Raw genomic sequence first — 6351 nt, 5'->3', positions numbered from 1 at the left:
AATTGTCAGACAAAGATAATAATAATAAATAACAATGTAGATGATCCTGGATGAGCTATTAATACCAACTACTTCCGCCACTTTCACTTTTTCCCAAACAGTCTCTAAATTGAGCGTGCGCGTGACGTGCGCGCGCATACGAAGCAAACTACTCAGCCGGCACGCGCGCCTTTGTCACGCGGATTGCTCGCCATTCGGCTCTCGGTCGCGCGCGCTTCTGGTGCGGATCGCAGCGAATTAAAATCTAGAATCGGATGGGAGGAGAGCAGGACCGCTTCGACCTTCGATTATTGATCAGAAACTGTTTGTCATTTCGATGCGCGGCTCCGGTCCGCCCCTTTATTTACTGATCTCCGCTCCGCTCCGGTTCCGGGCTTCTCCGCATCCGGCACCTGAGCCGCTCAGCTTCCCTTTGTGGACGCGCGTATCAATCATTTCTAACCACTGATAGTCAATCAAACAGAAAAAACATCAATATCCGCAGCATGATGGACTTAATAAGGCGGGAAGGCTTAATTAGTTTAGGAATGTCCTTCAATTAATTTCTATAAAACTTATAAAAATGTAGTGACGTGTTTCTGAGTAAAATATGTAATAATTATGCTGTTTTTTTGTTTTTGTTGGTAATAATGTTACTTTTTAAAGATGAAATAAAAGATAATGAGCAGGAAATGTTAATAATTAAAACTTGACATTAGATTTGAATACATGGTAATAAAGAGTTATTTATATAAGCAGATAAATCGCTGTGGTTCTGTTTGTCCTGCAGAGGCTGAAGGCCTCAGTAAGGAAGGCCTCTGCCGGCCGGGCCTAGCTGTCATTCCACCTGCCGGCCTGCAGGTGGCGGTATTCCCCAGGCTGAGAGGATCACCGCTCCTGGTTCATTTTAAACGGCTTCAACGAAACATCTACCGCAAAACTAACTGCTCAGTTTAATAAAAGGAAAATAGATCAAGATGAAAGCGGGAAGTTTTTCGTTGAGTAACGAAGAAACGAATATTTTAGGAGGAAGTTCAGATCCAGAAGTTTTTCTGCTTTAGTCTGTTTTTTTTTCTTCTCATGCAGGAATCACGCTGTTTGCTTCGTTTTCGTTAAAAACTGCAAAGCAACCAGTGATTATGGTAAGTTAACCGTTTTAAATAATTCATAAAGTGGAGTTAAAACTAAAAAATTCCGGAAAATATACTTTCTGCTCGAGGATTGATCGGAAAGCCGAGAGGTTAAAGAGAAATGATTTAAATTTAATTTTAAAGTGTTTTTTTTCTGTGTGTTTGTGCTGCTTTGTTCCCTGATCAGCCCCCTCCCCCCTCTCTCCCCCTTCCTCCCCCACCCAGCTCCATTTTGTGTGGCTGAGCTCCTCATGCTCCTCCTCCTCATGGGGCTTTAAATTCCTCCTTAGATTCACAAAAACTTCAGCTCCATTTTACTTTACTAAACACCATGAAACTAGAGACAGACTTTTTAAAACTTCACTTCCTCCTTATTTACATTTTATAAAAACATTAAACACGAGAGTTGCTGATGAATGGTTTAATTCCTGTTTCTATGGCTACATCAGTCTGCTTTTATTCTTTTATCTTGAAAAAAAAGAATTGAAATAATTTAATAAACTTCCTCAATGCTGAGCTTATTAGTCCTAAATAAAAGTATTAATTGCTGCTTTATTCCTGTTTTCTCTCATCATCCCCTCTTTTTTATATTTAAGGTTATTTGTTGATCAAGAAGGGAAGTGAAAAAAGATTAAGAGTAAAAAAAAAAAAAGATAATTATTAAAACCAATAGTTTTAAATTTGAGCAGGAAATGTCCAATGGTGATACAGCATCATTTCCTCCAGGGGGTCGATTCCAAGATGGCGAAATAAACAGAAACTCAATCATCAGAAAAGTTAGAATAAAACAAAGAATAATGCAACCAACCCCAGTCCTACAGGATGAAACTAATGAATTATTAGTAATTATAAATTAATCCATTTGATCTGGTCTGAGGATGATTTGACTTAAGACCAGTTTTTATAAAGTTTTAGTTACAATTTATGGTATTTTTGAAATGAAGATGAATGTTAATGACTAATAGTTTTTTTGGGATCCTTTTCATTCGATGGGATTTAATTAAAAGGCAACAATAATCAAATGACATACATTTATAAAAATGCATAAAAAATAAGAATAGAAACATGCATTTAAATTTAAACACAGCAAAAATAAGGTGCTGTGGGAACCAAACGGACATCAGAGCAGAAAAAGCTGCTTTATGTTTCTGTACTTTGGTTCCATTTTCCATGTTTGCATGAAACCCTTTCTCCTTGTGTGCAGCAATGCTTCCTGACTGAAAGATGCATTCAATGATGGCTGAATGCCGCCGGAGGAACTTCCTGTTTCCATGATGTCAGCGCAGGAAGCCAGAGGCACCTGCCTGTCAGGTAGCCTGCTTCCGTTTCTTCATCCCCAATGTTAAAGCCCTAAAAAATGATGCCCTTATATGGACTTCCCTCCACAATCTGACCTCACCTGTCTGCTCAGGATTTATTTGCTCCCTTCTAGAAACATTTATCAGAAACTTCTCACCTCCTTTTTTCTACCTTTTCTGGGTTGAATAAATTACAACAAAATCCAGAATGAAAAAAAAGAAAACTTCTAAAATCTTAATCCTACAGCAGCTAAGCAGGACTTTGATCTTCATTTAACTCTTCAGGCTGTTTCTATAAAGACTTTAAATTCGTTAGGAAAAGTTTTGCTCCTGATTGTTTGACGCAGAGTTTATTATTTTCCTGCTGATTTAAATTTCCTTCAGAATATTTAGGAAATCTGGTAAATATTTACATTAAACATAGAGTAATAAAGAAAGAGGCTTTTTTATGTAGAAAGCAACAGAATTATTGTATTTTGAAAAACATTTTACTTTATCTTATATTTTCTTTAAGATTAAGATGACAATAATACCTTAAATATTCTTGAACTCTTTTACTTACCTTGTTCTTAATTTAGTTTTTCAAAAACAAGTGAATAAAGTTTAACATCAGATTAAAAGACTGAAGGGATTTATTTCAACTGCAGGTAAAACAAAGTTTTTTAAGCTTTGGCTGATAAAGAAAACCCTAAAAACAGAAAGGGGAAGACGAGCCCGTATTTTTCTGGGGGAAAAGGGCAAAATATAATAAAAATACTGCAATAAATGAGATATTAATATGTTAAATAATTGTATTTTCCTTTTATTTGAGATGGTTAGACAATCTGACAACGAAATAAGATGATTTATCTCATTAAAATGAAGAACCTATTTCAGATGTTTCAAAGCGTCTAGTTTTATGGATCTTAAAGCAGATCTCGCCTCTTTTTTTAGCGTCTTCTGTGAAAAATGATCCATTTAGTTGAAAGGAAGTTGTCTTTATGTTCTGATCTCCATTGCTGCAGTGGGAGGATGTCAGCAAATCTCATTAGATCTGCATGTTATGTACGCACTCATAAACTCAGGTGATTCAAAGTGAAACATTAACATCTTTACATCATTAGTTTCACCTGTTTGGTCCCAGTTGGACGTCTGAGGTCCAAATGCAGGAGAAATGAAGAACAGGAGGTAAATGTTGCTTCTGATTTCTGAAGGTGTCATCATGGTGTCCTTCCTTCCCCACCGCCGGGTGAGGAGCGCAGACGGCTTCTCTTTAATACCACTACAGAACAAACCTTTAAAATTTAATCAGACGAGCAGAAAACAGTTTGAACCTGCAGACGGAACGATTCAGTGGGAAAACTGATCCGCTCTGACCTCCTTTCAGGTTCCATTAAAATGATGTTTAAGACCTTTTTTAAGTTAGATTTTTTTCTGCCTCATGAAGCAAGTAAGTTCCCTCTGAGGAAGAGCCAGAAGTCTTCATCATAAAGTACCGAAAACAGCAAAGAATGGAAACACAGTGTAGTAAATGAAGGACGAATGAGGCTGATGATTTAAGCCTTTAGTTCTGTCGCCGACAGCTAATCATTAGCCTACAGCTAATAAAGACAGAATATCACTAAATGAAGTCAGAGCAATGAGACATTTTGATGCAGAAATGTTGAATCCCTGCACTGCAAAGTCTCTGATCTAGAAATAAATGAAACTAAAGTGCATTTCTCATTAATTTGAGTCGGTAAAGGGGAGGAAGTGGAGGTGAAAAGATGATTTTTTTTCTCTTATTTTAAATGTGAATTACCTTAATCCTTGATAAGTTAGTGTTTTTGATCACTTGCACCCCCCCCCCCCCCCCCCAACTCCCTCAGTGAGGTGCAGAAGCGTTAGATTTATATGCAAGATGCTGCTACCTGGCTGTACCTGTTTATTTTGGCTTTTAACCAATTAGATGAGCTTGAATGATTTATCACCTATTGTAAATTAAGGTGAAAAAAATGTTAACGGCTAAATGTTTAAAAGTCAAGCTAAAAATGTAATGAGCAGTGTTAGAAAAGTCAAAAATTGAAGTGTCTTTATCTGCATTTAAGGTCTAAGGTTATGTTGTAACAAAAAATATAAATATATATATATTTCTTTTACTCAGTGTTTTTCATGAATTTCTCATAAAACTTTTGTTACTTTTCTTAATATTTTAGGATAATTGGTCGCTGCTTATTATTACATTGACCTTCATTCAAATATATTTTTCAAAAATGTAAAAAAAAAAAACAATCCACTAGACTTTGTTTCGAGGTTTGAAGACATTTCTCTTCTCATCCAAGAAGACTTTTCAATGTGAAATGTCTGAAGCGGCGTAAAGTTTGAGGTTTCATACAGTAGCCCAACAAAACCATGTCTTGCTTAGAAAACATGCAAATTAAAAACAAAACGAGGCTTTCTTTTTTGTCCACTCGATGAAGCCTCTGAACTCAACGCTGTTTCTGACATTTTGAATTGAAAAAGCTTCCTGGATGGGAGGCGAAACTTCTTCAAACTTGGAAACAAAGCCAGGGGATTGATTTTAACTTTATGGAATGACTATGACCTGGATGACTGAGAATCTTCACCAGCAAACATCAAAATATGTGTATTTCTTAATGTTATGAAGGTAATAAGTCCTCTGACTTGAAATGTTGATTTTTAAAGTATTTCACTGAGTGCCATATAAAGGGGTAATCCATGAAAAAATGTTCTTATCTGCTCAAATCAAGGGAAAATTCACTTTTTTTTAAATAAAAAAAAGAATAATTAATAGCTTAGTTGTTTTTATTTTGTGTGTGTGTGTGTTTTTTTTTTTTTTAAGGTCCTCGTTGGAACAGATGCTCTAAACCAAGGGTGGGAAATTCCAGTTCCTGGGGGCCATTCTCCTGCAACTTTTAGATGTACCTTTGGTTCAACACACCTGAATCATGTTATTAGATGCTTGAGAGGACTCTGGAGGAACTGACTGCATCCTGAGGAGGAAACTCATTGATTCAGGTGTGTTGGACCTAAATGTGCGCAGGAACTGGAATTGCCCACCCCTGCTCTAAACAGTTGAATGGGATCATTTCTAAAACATCCAACTGGTGCTGTGGACTAGTTTGATGAAACTTGTTCTTTAGCTGCAAAAAAAAAAAAAAAAAAAATTAAATCCGGGTCTTTTTTTTTTCTTTGCATTTAGTGCATTTTTTATTCATTTCACCTGCTCAGGTTAAGGTACAAATTAACTGATTTTAACACCTTTCTACTTTAGATTTTTGAGTTTTTTTTTTTTTTTTAGCATATTCAATCATTTCTGTTTTTTCAATTAAGTTATAAATGTGACCAAGAGAATCTGGATGATGATGCATATTATCTCTCATCTCTTTTTGAATTTATTGTAAATAATCTTTTGATCTAATGATGCACCTTTAACTATTAGACTATTATTTTTTTGTTCTTGCAGGTCTGACAGGCTGACTCCAGCTGAGCAAATCAAACCTGGTGGGATTAGATCCTCCTGGCAGTGTTGAGTAAGGGTAGGACATTAGCGTCAGCTAACATAGCCCTTCTGCAGCTAAAGGAGGCAGATCTAGAATATCACTTTCTACTGCTGTTTATTGGCTCTGTGAGAAATGGAGGAACAGGAGTGGCTCAGAGTCTTCCTGTTTAAAAGAAATTCATGTGGTGACATCGCTTTGATGAAAGGACTGGAGAACGGTCTGCAGGTGAGTCCTAGAGAAGGTTAAAGCATGAGGAGCCTGCATGTTCTCAGGCTGTCTGTCTGTCTCCTCCCTCAGCATTCCCATTCACCCCATTTCTCCCCAACCTTTGACCCCTGCATATTCACCCCTCCCCCCAAACACACACAGCGCTGCTCCCGAGCTCCAAACACAAGAGGACCAACTAAATCATTTCAGAAAGTTGCTATTGTTGTTTTTCTATACATATTTTCCCTCCTTTGT

At 36.8% G+C, this 6351-nt stretch overlaps 1 long non-coding RNA gene across 1 annotated transcript; it reads left to right on the top strand.

The window, feature by feature from the left end:
* The first annotated feature begins 802 nt into the window (after positions 1–802).
* LOC119771523 lies at positions 803–6114 on the top strand. Its single transcript, XR_005279154.1, has 3 exons — positions 803–1121; positions 2314–2420; positions 5853–6114. It is a non-coding gene; the product is annotated as an uncharacterized LOC119771523 (long non-coding RNA).
* The last annotated feature ends 237 nt before the right edge of the window (positions 6115–6351 follow it).

The sequence above is a fragment of the Cyprinodon tularosa genome, unplaced genomic scaffold, assembly GCF_016077235.1.
Source record: "Cyprinodon tularosa strain WSP-4 unplaced genomic scaffold, ASM1607723v1 ctg678, whole genome shotgun sequence".
NCBI classification, from domain to species: domain Eukaryota; kingdom Metazoa; phylum Chordata; class Actinopteri; order Cyprinodontiformes; family Cyprinodontidae; genus Cyprinodon; species Cyprinodon tularosa.
The sequence above is the reverse complement of the archived record's forward strand: the minus strand, read 5'-3'. Positions and strand labels throughout refer to the sequence as shown.